We start from the raw sequence: 19253 nt of genomic DNA, 5'->3' as shown, positions 1-19253 counted from the left end.
TTAAATCTGTTGGGATCCCAGGTGTTTTAAGGGTAGCAGGGTTTATACGGATAGAACTATAACGGAAAACAGTGGCTACTTATGGGGCACCTGGCTGGCTCAGTCGGTTGGGCGTCCCACTTCGGCTCGGGTCACGATCTCGCGGTCCCGCGAGTTCGAGCCCGGCGACGGGCCCTGTGCTGACGGCTCAGAGCCTGGAGCCCGTTTCGGGTTCTGTGTCTCCCTCTCTCTGACCCTCCCCGTCCATGCTCAGTCTCTCTCTGTCTCAAAAATCAATAAACGTAAAAAAAAAAAAGAAATTAAAAAAAAAAAGAAATAAAACCTGGAAACGTCTGAATTCCAAAACTCATCTGGCCCCTAGGGTTTTGGAAAAAGGACCGTGGGCCTGCTTTACTTTTCACATCCACGTTTAAGACAATAGACACACACGGCAGGTAGGAGTGTAATAATATTTGTACGTGGATCTATACTTGGATTGATTATGAGGGCATCTGCCTACATTTGAGACACAGAAACAGAATGATAAAGGCCACACATCGCCAGTCCGACAAGACTGCGTGGTGTGCATACTGACTCTGGGACCCTATGCCATACCCCCACGTCCAATCTCGGGGGCAGGTGGCTGCCGCCGACACACTGGGAACCACGACCACAGACATCGTTTCCTCTTAGAATAACATGCTGCCTTCACGTGTAAAACCAACGCCATTAGGCCACACGTGAGCACATCTGTTTAGGGTTCATTTTGGTTCAGCGAACCACGGGCTTTCTTCACTCACCTATAAACAACCCTGTTTGATTTCACAGTAGGTAATACAGTGGATGACCAGGCCACGGAAGCTCGGATTCAGAAGTCGTGGGGAGAACACATTCCTCTCCTCCTCTGCTCTATGCAGAGGCTGGATGGGATCCACCCAGACTGAAGCGAACCAAGCACAGCCACCTCCCCTGGAAAAGGCGGAGGAAGGCGGGGTGTGGAATAGGTGAGGGGTGGAGAACGTTACCGCTGATCCAGCGAGGACACGGTGTGCGGTTTGCGACGCCGAATACAGAAAGGGCCGTCTCGCGGAAGAGAGACACAGGCGGCGTGGCAGCAGAGGACTCCCCTGGGACTCACGGGCAGAGATGCCTTTGACTCATGTTGCCCCTGACGCAACGGGCTACCTCGCGAGGCAGAGACTCTGCTGCTCCTGGAGAAGGTCGTTGAGAGATCCGTGAGCAGGGAGGGGTCCGCGAGGAACGTACCACAGCAGGACAAGCCAGGTAGGGAACCGGGGACACTGGACGGTCGATGCCCCACCAGGACGGGACAGCACCTACGCAGCTGCAGCTACGACGACGTGTACCTGCGCGAGGGCGCGATGCCAGGCTTCGCTAGGTCTTGCAAGATTTGAGAAGCAGCAGGAAGCCCAGGTTTCCACGTGAAAACTCCCAACTGTTCAATACGGGCCAATGATTGTCAGAAATGCTTCCACACGTAAGAAACAGGCCAAACGGAACGCACCTTCACCCTGCAGGCAAACATCACGGATCTTCGGTTTTCACGATTCACGTATCCAGAATCTCTAAGGACTCGACCAGGCATTCCCAACCTCACCGCTCTTGACGTTTGGGACCAGATAATTCTGTGCGGCAAGGCTGTCCTGGGCGGTGTAGGCTGGTCAGCAGCAGCCCTGGCCTGTGTCGCCAGATGCCAGGAGCACCCCACGCCCGAGCCAAGTCACGACAAAAACAAAAACGTCTCCGGCCATTGCCAAATGTCCCCCAGGGGGCCATCCCTGGCGGGAGCCCCTGGACTAGAGCAACATCCAACTCTCAGCTTCCAGGATTCTGTGGAAGCGTCGTCACACAGAATTCTAACACGGGGTTTCTTAAAGAAAGAGTTGCCTGGGTGAAGTAAGGACTTCTCCCTGCTTTGGAGGCAGAACCCCGGTTTCTGATGAACGGCAGCGCTCTTATTAACTAGCCCGATGACCTCTTTGAGTCCTCGCTTCCTCATCATTAAACCAGGAATAAATAACATCACCTCTGGGACTTGCCGTGGAGAAGGCAGCGAGAGACTTGACTCAAAAGCATCTAGCCCAGCAAGTCAGCAAGCACCAAAGACATTTCATCCACAGGAACCCTTCCCTGGCGGGCAGCCGGCCCAGGGTCTACAGTCGGAAACACACGGGGTCCGGAGTCACACCCCGGGCCCCAAGTCCTGCCTCGGCCACTCGCTGGCCGGGCAGACAACGGCAGGTCATTTTTCTTCTCTCTACACCAGAAATGAGGTCACCAGTAGGTGAGACCAGGCCAGGTGGTTCGGTACAGCACTTGGTAAACCAAACCAGGAGAGAAGTGGTGATGATGGCTACTCTCGGATCTCTGAAACGTTTCTGTAAAGGAAAGGACGAGCTCGTCGACAAACCCAAGAACTCAGAAGGTAGTAATAGGAGGGTGGGGTGCAGGAGGAAAAAGAGAAAAATCACCACAGGAACCTTCACATCCCCAACCTTTTCCACAAGCAACTGCCCACTGGTGACCCACAGACCAAATCTGGCACAGATGTATTTTGTTTAGTCCCGCTCAGGGTCCTGGTGGTTGTTTTCAATTGGCATTAAATGCCACCTCATCTTCATGAAAATCCAGAAGGATTTAGGCCTTTCTCAACAACTCCAAAGGTCGGGCCCGACAGCGGGCCCATAGTCTCACGCGGCCCTTTGGTAAGACAGGCGCCGTCGGGTGCCCCACGGCCCTCACCTGGTCGAAGTCGCTCTTATTTTATTTATTCTTATTAGCCCGGCCCCCTGAGGCTTGGAGTTTGCAACCCTGACTTACCTAAAGGCTACTATCCAGGAGAACATTCAGGCCTCCAGGGAGAGCTTCCATCTTGGCAGAAGCCGACATCCAAAGAGACACTCCCTTCCAGAGCCTCACCCGCGTAGTCAACTCTGCTATTAGGCCCCCAGATGCCTGTCCTCCTGGACTCATCGACCTCACAACCAAATGCGCAAGTTCCCCACCTTGGTGCACCCCTGCCTCCACACCCTCCACGCCAACTGCCATCCGCAGCTACTGGATTCTCTGCGTCAGCGATTTCCAAAAAGCTCTTTCTTTCCTTTTAGCAGGACTAGAAAAGACCACACTTCCTGCCTCCTGCTGGTAAGAACACCCCGGTTATCTTGCGGGGGAGGGGGCTCAGCACCCTCCCATTCTAGGCCCCTGTGGCTTGCGTGGGGCTGACTCCATTTCCATGTCCAGGGAAAGGCCACTGACCCCATCAGATACCTCCAGAGTCAATCTTGGGGCTCTGGCCACAGTGAAAGGTATTCTTTGTCCCCCTGGGACTTGAACGGAAGACGTTGGAAGCCGGGGGGGTGGAGGGGTGGGGGTGGGGGTGGGGGGGCGATTCCTGCTTATCGACACAGCTTCCCTAAAGAGTGGAACCCCTGGAGCCAGCCCTGGCTGCAACTATGTTGCTTTTGGACTCTTTTCCTCACATAGGAGCCAATCAAATTCGCAGCTTGGCTTATAACAATTCCAGTTGGTTGGGTTTTGTGTGTTTTTTTCTTTTTTCATCTGAGACAGAGAGCGGGGAAGGGGCAGAGACAGAGAAGATCCCAAGCAGGCTCCCCACCACTGGCACAGAGCTTGATCCCAGGAACTGTGAGATCATGACCTGAGCTGAAATCAAGAGCCGGATACTCAGCCAACTGAGCCACCCAGGCGCCCCTCGAGGTGGGTTTACTGACAATCAAAAGAGACCTACGCGGCACCTGGGTGGCCCACTGGGTCAAGTGTCTGACTTCGGCTCCGGTCACGATCTCTCGGTTCGTGGGTTTGAGGCCCGCGTCAGGCTCTGTGCTGACAGCTCGGAGCCTGGAGCCTGCTTCGGATTCTGTGTTTCCCTCTCTCTCTGCCTCTCCCCCGCTCATGTTCTGTCTACCCTCTCTCTCAAAAATAAATATTTACAAAAAAAATTTTTTTTAATAAAACAAAAAAGGGACCTACTCAATACAACAGAAGTTCGAAAGAAGTGTTGAAAGGTAGAGGGGAAAGGCTCTGGTCAAATTTTCTCCTGTTTTTTTTTGTTTTGTTGTGTTGTGTTACCTCTCTCCTTCCAGTAAGAGTAGAGTTTCACTCAGTGTGTCAGCCATCCCTCTATAAGGACTTACCTCGTGGTACATAATCATTTTTGCTTGCCTATCTCTTCCACAAGTCTGTGGAGCCCCTTCAGGGCAGAAGCTGCGTTTGTATTCACTTGGGATTCTTCTACTTTCAACAACAGCACATCATTTGGGCTCAAAAAGGGTCTCTTGCACGGATGAATCAGCCATCCTAATTCTCTTCTTTGGGACACCCCACTCAAGAGATCACTGCATCATCCTCGCGCCTGTGATACACAAACCATCTTCCGAAACAGACTCGTGCACCCATTGTCCACAAACTGCATCATGAGAACTCAACTTCTTCTAGCCATTACGAATTCTCCCACATGTCCATCCCACAGAACCTCACTGTGGGGTGACTCACGAGGTCCTCATTGTTGGGAAGAGAATACTTCCTCGCAAGACACCACTCAGAACTCTATGCATCCGTCACAGACACAATGGGCGAGCCACTCACACACAGAATATCACTTCTGGCTGCGGGGGGGGGGGGGTGGGGGAGAGGTAACTTCTCTGCTTTCTAGCTTTCCTCTTGACCCAAATACCCCCCAAATCCCAATCCTGATGCCTACGCCAATAACACACAATTACAGTTCTAGGCTCTCTCTTGCCTCCGTTTTTCCTCCCTAGTCCTTCGTCATTCTTGACGTGGAAAAAATACAAACTTATGCAGGGAATCAACAGGACTAAAGCCAAAGCTTCCCCAGGAAACAGTGTTGGCTCTGGGAGCAGAAATTGCCACACCCCTAAGAGCTCCGTAACAGCTGCTGCTTCCACTGGCATCTAGCAATAAAGATTTTCAAACAGAGTCAAAGGTCAGGGCCAGAATTACCATCCTACCACGAATCACTATTTACTCTATCCAGCTTTCATGTTCCCATTCTTGGGCTCACACCACCGGAGCGAGCTGGTAAGAACTAGATGTGTGCTGGATTGACAAATGTTTATGGAGAATCGACCCTATGACAGGAGCCACAGCAGAGCTGGCCAAGGAAACAGAAAGATGGCAAGGACTCTCAAGGCGTTCAGTCTAATGGAGAATACTTACAAGTAAACAGGCGTTGCATTATAGAAAAGCAGGTGCTACGTGGACGTATGTAAGTGGCCAGGAGAGGGACTCCCGATCCACGTTGGAGCATCAGAGAAGGTCTTTTAGAGGCAGTGACCTTTGTCTGGACACCTAAAGAATGAGTAGGAGGCAGGTATACGGCAGGTGAGGCCAAAGGAGCTTTGCAGACTTCCAGGTAGAGGCTAAGAGGGAAGAAGGTTCGGCGGCCTCTGGCAACCGAAAGGAGGCACATACGGCTGTAATTCGGAAGTGTGAAGAGAGAAGCTGCTACAGAGGAAGCCGGAGCCAAAGAGACCCTGAGTGGCTTGATAGCTTGAAAAGTCTCACAACTTTGTGCAAAAAGAGCAAACACCCCTTTCCTCATGAGATGTACAAACTGGCCAGAATGACAATGTGACAGATGTGCCTTCATAGTCACTAAATACTGATTTCACAATGCATGTTACTGAGAATGCCGGGGGGGGGGGGGTTGGGGGTGGGGGGAGACAAAAGTCCTAAGGAGTTATCTTGTAACTCATTCACAGATGCCTGCTTGAAGCTTCGGGCCCCACGACTATTCCGTCTGCCTTCCCCTTGGCACTCGTTATTTCTATCATTTTCCTACAAATGACAGAAAAGTAGGCACCGCTAGGCTGTAGGGACAGGGATCCACTCTGGAAACAGGATAAGTGCACACGGAGATAACAGGCTGGGGGTAGCAACGAAATTGAACAAAACTAAGCAAAACGTTGGGGGGGGGGGGACGAAAGTGTAAAAAGCAAATATAGAAAGCTCAAGGGGAGGTAAAAGTATTTTCAGACACACACAGAAAAGAAGTGTCCCCACGTGCTCTGGCCAAACCAAACGCCCCCTTTTACTCAACTGTTGAAAACAAAGAAGAAGAAAAAGCGATGAAAAAGTCACACTTTCATAGCCCTTCTCGGAAGAAACAGTCAGCGGGGACAGGACAGCTCACTGCCCTGAAAGACCTTGAAAGATTTACCCCAGATGACACAGCACACCATAATCAACCTCCAGAGGCTCTCAAAACCACTACAAACTCCGGTCTCTTCTGTCATTTCATCATCCATCGTTTCCTGTCAAGCATTAAAGCCATACCAGAGAAACCTGGACAAGGATTTGCTCCCCAATCAAAGGTGAGGAAAGCTGTTTTGACAGCCCCCCCTCTTTTTGTTTTTCCATTTGCCCAAGGCCTTTCCACAATTCTTTCCTCCCGCTTCCAAATGTCTACAGGTCAAGAACTTGAGCAGTCGGGTCCATAGGGGCCACGGTCGGGAGAGGGCACACCCTCCAAAGTCCCTCCAAGGGAGTCCTGAGTCTCCCTAAGCGGCTCCGATGGGCTCTGATCGCCCCTTCCTTATTTACTGCCATCAGGCACTTGGAAGTGGACGGTGGGTCGGCAGCGACCGGGCGACCGGAAAGGCTGAGAAAGCCGCCCCCCAGAGCACCGCGCCCGCCCGGCCTCGGGCACACCAGTTAGCCGAGTTTTCGCCCAAGGCAAAGCCCCGGAAGAGGGGGGGAGGCCCGGGGAAAGCTTGGATCCAGACCCCAGGGGACGATGCTCAGCGGGGCCGGGACAATGGGCGGCGGGGACCCGCGCGGGGGGCGTCCCGGGAGGCCGGCCCGCCCCGCTGTTCCCGGGGGCTCGGGCGGCGGACCCGAGCTGGCCGCCTGGCCGCGGCGTGGCGCAGCCCTCGTCCCTGGCCCGCAGGGGACCCGGCGCGGAGCGGGCGGCCGGGCTGGCGCGTGGGGCCCCGCGGGGCAGCGGGTCCGCCCCGGCCCGGATCCCGACCCCGACCCCTGGTCCCCGGCCCACGCGCTCCCGGCCGGTCCGGCACGGCTCACTCACCTGCCCACGGTCTGCTTGGCGAGCTGCTTCTTGCGGCTCAAGGGCAGCGGCAGCGGCGGCCCGTGGGGCTCGGGCCTGGAGTGGCTACATAGCTTCCGGGCTGAGGTGGTGGCGGCGGCGGCGGTGCTGCTGCGCCTGCTGCGGCTGCTGCTGCTGTGGCGACTGCTGCTGCTACTGCGGCTGCTGCGGGGGATGAGCGGCGGCGACTGCGCTGGCTGCGGCTACTACTGCGGCTGCTGCGGCGCCTGCTGCGGCGGTGGCGGCTGCTGCGCCTGCTTCTGTGGCTGCTGCTGTGGCCGCTGCTGCTACTGCGGCGGCGGCGGCTGCTGCCGCTGTGGCGGCAGCGGCTGCTACTGCAGCTCTTGCGGGGACTGAGCAGCGGCAGCGGCGGCTGCTGCCCCCGGGCCGGAGCCCCGCCCTCGCCTGGTCACTTCTAGGGGCGCCTCCCGCTGGGGTCGCGCGGAGCCGAGCTGGAAGACAGACGATCGCCAGGCTGGGGCGCGGCGCGCGGCCTGGCCCCCGCTGCGGCAGCTGAGCTGCTGCTGCGCCGACTGCGGCTGCTGCGGCGGGTGAGAGGCGGCGGCGGCAGCTGCTATGGCGGCTGAGCTGCGTCTGAGGCGGCGGCTGAGCGGTGGCCGCAGCGGCGACTGCAGCGGTGGCTGCGGCGGCGACTGCGGCGGTGGCGGCTGCTCCGGCTGTGGCTGCTAATGCGGCGGCTGCGGCGGCTGAGCGGCGGCGGCTGCGCGGGCTGCGGCTGCTACTGAGGCGGCTGCAGCGACTGAGCGGCAGCGGCTGCGCCGGCTGTGGCTGCTACTGCGGCTGCTGTGGGGGCTGAGCGGTGGCTGTGGCGGCGCCGGCTGCGGCTGCTACTGCGGCGGCTGAGCGGCGGCTGCTGCTGCGCCGGCTGCTGCGACGGCTGAGCGGCAGCGGCTGTGCTGCCTGCGGCTGCTACTGCAGCTGCTGCGGCGGCTGAGCTGCGGCGGCTGCGCCGGCTGCAGCTGCTACTGCGGCGGCTATGGCGGCTGAGCGGCGATTGCTGCTGCGCCTGCTGCTGCGCCGGCTGCGGCTGCTACTGCGGCTGCGGTGGCGGCTGAGCGGCTGCGCCGGTTGCAGGTGCTACTGTGGCGGCTGCGGCGGCTGAGCTGCTGCTGCGCCGACTGCGGCAGCGACTCTGGCTGCGACTGCGGCTGCTGCGGCGGCTGAGAGGCGGCGGCGGCTGCTATGGCGGCTGAGCGGCCTCTGAGGCGGCGGCTGAGTGGTGGCGGCGGCAGCGACGGCAGCGGTGGCTGCGGCGGCGACTGTGGCGGCGGCCGCTGCTCCGGCTGTGGCTACTACTGCGGCGGCGGCTGCGCCAACTGCGGGTGCTACTGCGGCGGCTACGGCGGCTGAGCGGCGGTTGCTGCAGCGCCTGCTGCTGCGCCGGCTGCGGCTGCTACTGCGGCTGTGGTGGCAGCTGAGCGGCGCCGGTTGCGGGTGCCACTGTGGCGGCTGCGGCGGCTGAGCTGCTGCTGCGCCGACTGCGGCTGCTGCGGCGGCTGAGATGCGGCGGCGGCAGCTGCTATGGTGGCTGAGCGGCGTCTGAGGCGGCGGCTGAGCGGTGGCGGCGGTGGCGGCTGCCGGGCCGGAGCCCCGCCCTCGCCGCGTGACTTCCAGTGCAGCCCGGCTCCGGCGCCGCGCGCGGCCTGGCCCCGCCGCCCGAGCCCCCGCCGCCCCCTCCACCCGGGCTGCCCTGCAGAGCGCACGGAGCCCCCAGTTCAGGCGCCGCCTGGGTCCCGATTCCCGGCCCCTGCTAGGCGGGGCACCGGTGAGAGGGGGCAGCAGGCGCCAGGGGCGTGACCCCGCGATCCTGGCGGCCGGGAACAGCCACACCCGGGCTTGGGGCGCTCTGGGCACGGGGCTGGACCCGCGAGGGGGGCTGGGGGGGCGATGGTGGGAGACGCGAGGGGTTGGGGTAGGCGGGAGCCTCCGGATGCCCCCTTTAGGACTGTGCCGACGCGCGGGTGTAGACCTGTTTCTACCTCCTAGGTGGATGGGTGCTAACACTGTGCACATTTCATGTCAATTACAAGAAATTGTTACCTGGAAACCACAAGCTGCAGAGCGCTGTGTGCTTTGATTGGACTTCCCGGGAAAGTCCAGGGCGAGACGCATTTTCCCCCGCAGGTGCTCACAGGCACCTGGGGACCGCCAGGGATGGCCGCGGGGCAGTGGGGGGAGGGTAAGGGGTGGGAGGTCGTGGGCAGGGGTCGCGCGGACCCTAGCAGCCCCGCGTGCGGTGTGGCTGGCGTTGCCTAGAAACGCCCGATTGTGATGTCATCGGTAGCCTCGCGCAGGCCTCCCTCTGGAGACAGTTGGCGGGACTGTCCGACTGCGCTGGACGCTTTTTGCCGAGCGGACCAGGTCAGTTCTGTGACCCGCAGCGATGTCCTTTTCGTTTGGTGGCCAGGGCCATTCCCTAGAGCAAGTGGGTGGCAGTGTGGCTTCCTTCACTGACCACATCTCGGAGGTCATCAAAGATGTGTGGGTGGAGGGAACCGAAAAGGTGGGAGAAGGACCTGACTCTGACCGAAAAGAGAGTGAAGTGAGTCGGGAAACCTTAAGATCGGAGAATCAGAGACTTAAAAGTCTTTGTAGTCATCTGGAAGAGAAGTACGAAGCCTCGGAGCTTCAGATAAAGCGGCAGACTCTTAGCTACCGACATCAGCTACAACAGAAAGAGGTAGAAATGAAACTTCTTAAAGTGAGACAGATAGGGCTCAAGAACCAGTTGCTGGAGCTCCAATCAGCCCTTCGGTCAACCACAGCGTCACCTTCCGTGGGTTACGGTATCAACTACTTTGCTTCAGCTTCCCCGGGGGATGACCTGGACTTTGCTGACCTCATTTGGTCACAACAAGACATAAGCAGACTGTCAAATGAAGTTTTAAGACTGGAGGCTGAAGTTAGCCATTGGAAGCATTTGTCCCAGACTTCAGCACCGGGAGCGAACAGCGCCGAGCAGAATGAGATCTACAAACTGCAGGTTACCATCAGGGAACTTGAACAGAATCGAAATGAGGCAATTGATGACCATCAACTTGAAAAGGCAGTACTGCAGAACGTCTATCAACAGACACTGGCAGAAATACGTCGCAGGTACCGTCAAAAGTCAAAAGGCTATGAAAAAAGAATCAAAGAACTGGAAAATCTGTTAGAGAAGGACGACTCTGGACTCAGAGCAGCTGAGGAGTCTGTCATTGAGCATCTGCAAAACACCATTCAAGTGCTACAGACTGAAAAAGTGGAGTCTACCAGGAAAATTGAAGAACTTGAGGACACCGTCAAGTACATCCATAGCAAATTATCTTCGGTAGAAAGTGAGAGAGACGCTTTAAGGAGAGAATGGGACCGGATACATGAGGAAAAGAAAGAGAGGATTGAAGAATGTGAATCGCAGCCTTCCGTTTTGAGGCAAAGTGATACAGTGACGGAAAAGGAAAGAGTTCTTTCCGAGAGTACAGCGGTGGAAGAAGTGTCTGGACTGCGGCAAGTGCCGTCCGATGCGGAAAAGGAGATGACGCCACGGTGTAGCTCAACCCAGGGTGACGATCTCATTGGAGACGATCTGAAACTTGAAGAGCGAGTCTACGTTTTAGAACAAGAAAACTCATTAGGTCAAGGACGGGAAGCACTTCAACCGGCACTTTGGAAAGTGAGCCATGAGCAGGAAGTGATTGAACGTACGGCTCCAGGAGGTGTGAATTTGGATTCAGAAGGAGAGCATTTAAGATGTGCCTTGGAGGCCGACGGACAAAAATCCACTCAGGGTAGGACCGAGAAGGAACTCCCAACAGCAGAGCTGGGGGAGTTCGATGGACAGAAACAAACTACACAGCCCAGGGTTTTGATGAGAGGTCAGCCATCAGAACCACAAAGTGAAGGCAACGGCATCAACGGCAAAGTGGAACACGATCTCAATGATGAAAAGAGAGCTTGTCCATTTGAGGATGAGCAAACGGACAGAGCCAAAGAGTCAGATGCGCAAAACGAAGAATCACCTCAAAGTCAACTGGCTGTTAATGATCCGCATCGGTCAGATCCGTCGCAAACGCATAATGTAAATATCCCAAAGGAGAACGCTGAACTTAAGGAACATATTAAACAAGACGAGGAGGAATCTGCTAGAGCTGAGAAGGAGCCAGCACAGTCTCTTAATCAAGACTCTGACAACACTGTTGACGACGACTCGCTTCCAGGGAGGGAAACGACAGTCAGAAAGTTGCAGCAAAGCCTTTCAGAAATGGAAGAGCCGAATGGCCATTTAAAGAAAGCTGCTTGCAATCTCAAGGTGGAAAATGGAAAGCTGGGTTTGGAGCCTGAAGACGTAAGACGTCGGCTGGAAGAAACTACTGTCTGTAACCATAAGAATTCTCTGGAAACAAAATCTATCACGCGGGACTTAAAAATAGAAAAAGGACAGTTAATCGTAAAATTGTGCCGGGCTGAAAAGAAGGTGTTGGAGAAAACAGCCAGGTATGAGCAAGCTAGTAAAGAACCGACCAACACGTATCACTTGTCTAAATCCTCCTCCCAGTTAGAGCAGGAGTGTTTAATTCAACGCAGTCAAGACAAAGATGATGAAATACTACAACTCAAAAAGAGTGTTGAGCAGATGGATGCCGACCATAGAGAAACTAAGGCAATGCTCTCCTCTGCTCTGGAGGAGCATAAGCGATTGACACAACTTATTAAAGAGAAAGAAATCTGTATCGAAAAACTTGAAAGAAGGCCAGAGCTCCAGGAGCTATTAGAGAAGTACGTCCAAGTCTTAAGAGAAAATGAAATTTTACAGCAAACCGTGGAGGAGCAAGACGTTCGTCTTGCATCCACGAGAGAAGAGAATGAATTTCTGCAAGACGAACTGGAGTGTCTGAGAGAACACAGCCAATCTGTACCTGTGGTCGACCAGCAAACGCAAGACCGTATCACAGAACTAGAATGCGAGGTGTATCAGCTGAATGTAGAAAGAGTTTGTCTGGTAGACGAAATCAAACAACAACAAAAGATCATTGAGGATCAACGCCAGGGTAAGCTACAGTGGCTTCGTTTTTTACAAGACCAGAAACGGAGGGCAGAGGATCTCACACACCAGCATGAGCAAATGACCATTAAACACGCTCAGCTCCTTTCAGCGAAAGATGAGGAGATTAAGATTTTGCAGAACACAATAGAGGAAATGAACACCCAGATCCTTCAAAAACCCAGCACATTCCTACAACACATCCTGATGTGTTTCAAGTAACAACGATTCAGCATCTTCCTGTAGAAAAACGTCAGTGAAAAGCGTGATGTATCTAAAGCTGAAACTGAAAGATTAAGTAAAAGGAACAAAAGGACAAGAATTGGAGATTAAAAATAAATAAAACATTTAAAAAAAAAAAAAAGAACTGGAGAATAAACTCCTCACTGAAAAGAACATCTGATTAACTGAACGGACTGATCACCCATCCAAAGATGAGACTGGTAAACTAACTCAGATTATCCGGCAAAAAGATTTGGAGATAGAGGACCGCCCCAGCAGGACGTCTGTGGCTTCCTACAACCAGAATGTGGCAAACCTTCTGCAGCAATTGGAAGATATGCTTTGGAAAGAGAACAAGTATTAGCTGCCTTGCAGGAGAACTCGGGAAAACAGCAATCTGAACAGAGAGTACCACAAAATGACAGATGGAATGGTTGCCAAAGAAGCGTATCTCACGAAGCTGTAAGATGAAAATCTTCACTAGAATCGAGTCTAGCGACCAGGACGTGTTTAGAGAAACGATTCAGAATTCGTCACACGTTATTCAAGAAAAAGACACCGGAGTGGACGCATTAAGGCAGGAACGTCAGGCTTTATTGGCAATTTTGCCAAACTCACCGTGACAATAATCCTAAACTACAGATGACCTGTATTGGCCTGGTCCAGAGTCACGAAGGAAACGAAATCAAACTAAAAAAAAATCAGAGACAGGACTGACACAAACGCAGCTTAGCACCGCGGAGCTCTGCAATGGCAAGGATCTGCTTTTAGGGAAATTCGCCATCATTTCGTTCCAGCCCTCCACCGAATCATCCGAGTCAGCAGGCTCTCTCAAGGCAATTAAGTCTGGTGTATCGAGTGAGTCTTCTCGATTGCTCCATTAAGAGGTAGAGGAGCTCAGAAAGTCAATGCAGGAAAAAAGATGCCACACTGAGAACCCTCCAGGACGATAACCAGAGATTGTCTGCTTCGACTGCTGCCCCTTCAGAACTGGAAAGAAAACAACACGAACACCCCGATTCGGAGATCAAGCAGCTCAAGGAGGAGCGAGATGTTTTACCAAACTGACTTCAGGAAAAACAGCTCCTGTTTTCCCAAAGCAGAAAACGTGATGAACTGCTTCCCCTGAACGAGAATTTCGCCGGCGAAGTGGGTGAAAAGGAACTTGTGAGGCAGGCAGTAACAAATCTGAAGGAGAGACTATCAAATTTTGAAATGGACGTGTGTAAACTAAAACAGGACAATGAAACAAGAGTGGAAACGTCTAGAGAACGGGAGACACAAAATCAAGCACTACCAGAGACAAACACGCAGCTTTTAATGGTGCAGAGAGAGGAAGAATCCTAGCGTGCTCCAACGAAAGAGAAGGTGCTTGCTTTGAAAGGGCTACTGAAAGACAAAGAACAGGGCAAGACCGGGGAATTACATCAGCTTGTAAATGCAGTTACAGCAATTCAGGACAAGACAGCGATGTGCCGGCGGGAAGACAGATGAAGTCATGTGGGCCCCGGAACAAAGAAATGGAAACCTGTGCCCTCCAGAATGAGATGCAACATCCACGTGAAAAAGAATGACACCCAAAGCAGGAGCTGGAGAGATCACAGCGCCACGCTTTGGGATCCGAAGATTCTCGTCAGCGCGGTGCTTTGGCCGCAGAACACGGAGGGGCTAAACCAAGAAAGAAGACCACGGTATTGGAGGAGAAGCTAGTTGTGTCTTCCAACGCCATGGACAATGCGAGCCATCGAGCCAGTCCGCAGACAGCGTCACCGCAGGAGCAATTACACGTGGTCACCAGGCAGAAAGACGAAAGCGTATTCTGGCTTTCTGCCTCCCAGGAACAAGAAAAAAGCAGCACGCTGGAGCACTAGCTAAGCTAAAGCTGGAAGCAGCCGAATGGATGGAAAAAGCGGACACCCTACAAGGAAAACTGATGTCACTGCAGGGACAATTCACCGAAGCGGATGCTGTCTTGGATCCCAAGGAAGACCAAATTGAAGAATTCAAAACGCAAAATGAGGTCCAACAGGAAATACCGGATGATGCGCGCAAGAAATTAATGAACTCACTGACGCCGAGAGGTGGATAGAATCCTGATAAGGAAACTCTTAACTGGATATGTTCAAGCACAGGAACACGGACGTCGTGAAGCTTGATGGCTGATGGGATGCAGCCTGGGTATCAAAGAGGAAGAAATGAGGAACAAGGTGGTGTCACCGGATGGATGACTGGGTGGTTTGGACCCAAAGGTGCCCCCAACGCACCCGGGAAACCGAATCACCGATCCATGCCCGGGAACTCTTTTCCAGGACTTTTGGTAAAATTTCTAAAAACCGAACCTCAATTAGCTTTTCCACCGCCCAAGCTCCCTGCTCATGACATGAAGCCTCCAGACTCAGCAGGAGGCTGAGCGCTGGCTTTAGAAAAAGTACCACCATGTCTTAAAACTACCCTTGGATCCACACCCAGAAACACAGATGGGATTTCCCAAGCCACGGCCACTGCTGTGTCTCTTATCAACCCACCCGGACCGGAAACGGATGGCGGTGGGCATCCTCTTCTAAATGCTGTGACTGACACTTTACCCACGTACAACACCATTAATACTGTCACCCGGGAAGAGGACTGACCTGGCCAAAGACCTTTCAAAGCAATACAGGATTCTTAAGCCAGAGAGGAGACAGTACTCGAAAGAAACCAAGTCACTATGCGTGTGTACCTTATCGCAAAATGGCCTTTTGCGAGATGTACGAGATTGATGGTTTTGGTTTAAGTTAAATAAAAATATTCTTAATATTTGAAAAGACTGTCTTTTAATGACTGCAGAGGTATTCACCAAACTGAAAACACTGGCTCCTTATGGGGCACCTGGGTGGCTCAGTCGGTTGAGCGTCCGAAAAAGAGCTCAGGTCTATAGGCAGGAGGGAGCAGGAAGAAGGAAGTAAAAGAAAGGTGGGTTGGTTATTGCAAGGTTCCTTTCCTTTAGGGGATGTAAGGGGCTTATCATGCAGGTGACCTGACTCATGATGATCAGGCTAGTCAAGGGTTTAAGGTTCCCTGTCTGGGAGAGCCAAAACTGTAATTAAGTTAAGCCTTAGTTTGGTGGAGTGGGACTTAGCATAAGCGACTCCATTTTGGGTATGCGGTCTTGTCTTTAACACTCTCAAGGTGGAAAGAACCGGCACTGGAAAGGCTCGCCCAGTTGCCACTAGAGAAGGAGGCGCATCTGCTTCAGGGCTCTGCCCTAAAGCACCTGGCTCTGCGCTAAAGCTACCCCTAAAGCACCAGGGGTCAAGTGGGGCCTTAAGTACAGTCTACGCTTTCCTTACCAAAGCACATTCCCTGGTTCAGGGCTGAATGTGCCAGGGGAAAGAGACACATTTTCCTCCAAGAAGGAGCCCTCCCACTGCCAAGCTGTGTGGCCATGGGGTTGTGTCTACCCAGAGGGGGCACATCTTGCAAATCCACTCAAAGGCATTATAATAAGCTAGCAGCAAGCCTGAGCGGTACCACCCCTGCACTACTGTGGCCCCTCCGATCTCTACTACCCCTCAGAACACGGAGGACAGGTTCCTGTGGACCCCATCCCCGAATCAGGCTTACTCTGACAGGTCACCTGAAGAGCAATCTTTTGTTCATTATGAATCACAAATCATTTGCAAAACAGGGAGCTGCCTAAATGCTGGCATGAGCTCCCTGTGAACTGCCGTAGGAGGCAGATGGTTGCCAATTAAGGTAGGACTCGGCCATCATGGATTCAGTAGGGCTTCAAACGGGGTGCCTCAAACAGGCTTTGTTCACGCGCCGAGAGGCTCCAGCTCTAAATGCCGAAGCACCTTCGCCCTGGCCTGTCCTTGTTGTTTCCAGAGCTGACAGAAGCCCAGCTGTGGATGTTCAGGGACATCTTTGGGCAGAATACCAAGCCTCGCAGCAGTCAGCCCCTGTTCAATTAAGAGAAGAGAGGACTGATAAATGTTCGGTTTACTCGCATCCCCTCAAATATCCAACACAAGGGAGAGAATAATCTTAATACGTTCTGAAATAACTTAAACTCATTAAAGTTGAAAAAAAGAAACAAGGGAAGAAAGAATTCTGCAGCAATGAGCTGACACAGAGCACGGGGATTTGGTGACGTCACACAACAAGCCAAAGATGTGGCTCAGAAAAGACAGGAAACCCACTCGGGATACTTAAAAGTGTGACCGCTCAGCCAGCTAGCTAACCAACTAACCAGACAGGCAAACCAGGACCAGGAGATCAGTCTCAAACACCCTGTGAAGTGAGGATGGACGGTTGAGTTCTGTTCTCCATGTTAAACCCGAATGAATTATCCTGGAGGAGGGAGAACTGCTATCAATTAAACAAACAATATGCTGAGAAAAGAGCTGTGTGATGATAACCATTAAGCACATTTATTCACATGCTGTACACACATTTCATGCCCTCTGTTCAAGACATAGGCTCCTCCTCTGTCACAGTCACACAGACATGATGTACGTACTTGCTCTGATGCCAGCAGATACAAAGCCCCTCTCCCTCGGCACGCACACCACTCGCCCGAGACCACCCAGGCAAAGGGCCTCCACACGCCGACCCCACGTGCACCTTCATCCATTCCCCCGCCTCAGAGCCACACGTACCAGTGGCCAGCCTCTTCATGCCTAGCAAGATGATGGAACGTTCTGCAAAGCTGGTGGGGTCACTCTACTCCTCAGGAAGGTGCCACCTCCTGTGGCCTTGCGTGGCCCCTGGCTTGGGTCATGGCACTGCAAGCACTGCTCTGCTCCCCCTAAGGGTGGAAGGACCCTGTTGCCCTGAGGCTCCAGGTTGGCCCTCCACAAGCCAGTACCTGTGATCTATCCTAGGCCGTGGGGACCCGGGGAAGACACAGGAAGACACCCACTTCTGTCCTGCTGCTCTGTTCTCTGTGAAACAGAGAGTTATAAATGCAGAAGGAACCAGCCAGACTGGGGATATAAACAAGGGCAGCTGGCTGGGTGGCCCCCTGTGAATGAAGCCCTAGGCCCCATTTAAAGAAGACAGATGCTGCTCAAGCCCTAGATTAGAAGAGGAGCTAGAAACAGGATTTTCAAAGGAACGCTCCTCATTAAAAAAAAAAATGCTATCAGGACACATGGGTGGCTGTCAGCTGAGCGTCTGACTTCGGCTCAGGTCATGATCTCAATGTGGATGGGTTTGAGCCCCACATCAGGCTCTGTGCTGACAGCCCAGAGCCTGAAGCCTGCTTTGGATTCTGTGTCTCCCTCGCTCTCTGCCTATCCTCTACTCACGGTCTGTCTCTCAAATAAATAAATAAATAAATAAATAAATAAATAAATAAAATGTTGAAATGAAAAAAAATAACTTTTAGAAATGCTATCAAATTCTTTAAATCTCCCCTTTTCCAAGATAAAACACATCTATTTGCAACTTGCTCTGTTGTCCCAAATATCTGGTGAATCATAGCTTTTGCTGTCCTTGAGGATGCTGTTTTGGTTAATCTTCATCATCAACAGCTCTTCCGGTTATTGCACGTGTGCGAAAACTTCATGGTCACGATGTTTCTGATGGGGCTTTCCACACATGACAGCTGTCTTGGACCTCAGCAGAGAAATAAGTTTCATGCTAACCTGTGCGCCTTCCAGAGTTTTCTTTTTCTCTACCCCCAGTGTACCCACCTGTACCCTGGACTCTCTGCACTGACCTCGCGGTAACACAGATGTTGACGAACGATGGGGCCTTTTACACTTCACAGGATCTGTTGATTGTCATCCACCCAGAGAACCTTCTCAAACATTTGTAATACAGAAGGTCCAAAGAAGAGCTTGACGGGTTAGGGGAATTTCTAAGGAAGGTGGCCTTACTAAGTTCCCAAAAGCCTTCTAGGGTGGCATTTGCTTTTTCTGTTCACAATACGGTTCTCAGTTTATTGGGCTGAAATACCGTCCAGACTCTGACACGGGACCCGTTTCTGAGGTGGACTTACCGAAGTAAAGGCTGGTATGGAAGGTGTAATTTCAAAGCATTCATTTACAATGAGAAATACAATTGTTCATTCAAGCCCAATGGCCAGCAGCATCTTTACTGTAGAGAAAGCCACATGGGAAGCCAACCTATAACTAAAAGTTTGCCGATGGGGGGAAAAAATGAATTTGATTCACCTCAAACGGAGTAGCCACGCTGAGTCTGGCCAGAAGCCAGGGCCTCTGGCTTCTCATTCATCTGCTAAATGTCACCGTGGGTTCTCAAGAGAAAGAATACTGTAGGCAAGATCACACTTTGTACCGAAAGGCTTTTGTCCCAAATCTAAACCGTGTGGCCCATTTTAGAGGCAGGCCAAGGTCCTACTCCAGGGTAAGCAATTCTTCCTCCCTGGCCTCTTCTCTCACATTTACTGCTTGATTTGGGGGCTTGTGGAAGACCCAGAGACACAGCGCTCAAGTTCCCCTTCAGAAGAAGCAAACTGCCGTGGCAAGAATATGAATCACTGACAGCCTCCATCTGGCAGCTCCTCCCAGGTACTTGGATTTGAACCAAGGTAACACTTTTTGTGGGTTGGTCCTTGGCCAAGACTGAGAAGTATGGCAGTTCTAGGGGCTGGCCATTTCTGCCCAGTGCAGGACTCCTCTAATGGGCAACCTGGGCTCTGGAGCACCCTCTACTCTGGAAGTCCCCTGGGATTCTGGACATTCTGGAGAAGAGACGGGAACTCCTTGAGAGGAACAAGACATCGAGAGGATCCAAGGAAGAGGTGACCTGGGCTTGCCTCTCTACAGCCCCAGAAGGATGTGCCGGCGTCTTGGCTGCAAAGACTCAGACCTCAGTGATGAACGGTATCTTTATTCCAAAGTCCTCTGCTGGGATTGTGGTGTCCTGAGCAGGTATTTTTCCAGTTTCAGTGAA

The 19253-nt window shown here is 53.1% G+C and overlaps 1 long non-coding RNA gene across 1 annotated transcript in view; it reads right to left on the bottom strand.

Moving 5' to 3' along the window:
* Positions 1-646: 646 nt before the first annotated feature.
* The window catches only part of LOC147571254 (uncharacterized), a 29967-nt gene continuing 11360 nt past the window's right edge, over positions 647-19253 (bottom strand). The window contains exon 3 of the long non-coding RNA XR_015247574.1: positions 647-1511. This is a non-coding gene — a long non-coding RNA (uncharacterized LOC147571254). The remainder of the gene's footprint in view (positions 1512-19253) is intronic.

The sequence above is a fragment of the Puma concolor genome, unplaced genomic scaffold (genome assembly GCF_028749965.1).
Source record: "Puma concolor isolate L17-30 unplaced genomic scaffold, mPumCon1.1.hap2 unalloc_scaffold_36, whole genome shotgun sequence".
Lineage (NCBI taxonomy): Eukaryota > Metazoa > Chordata > Mammalia > Carnivora > Felidae > Puma > Puma concolor.
The sequence above is the reverse complement of the archived record's forward strand: the minus strand, read 5'-3'. Positions and strand labels throughout refer to the sequence as shown.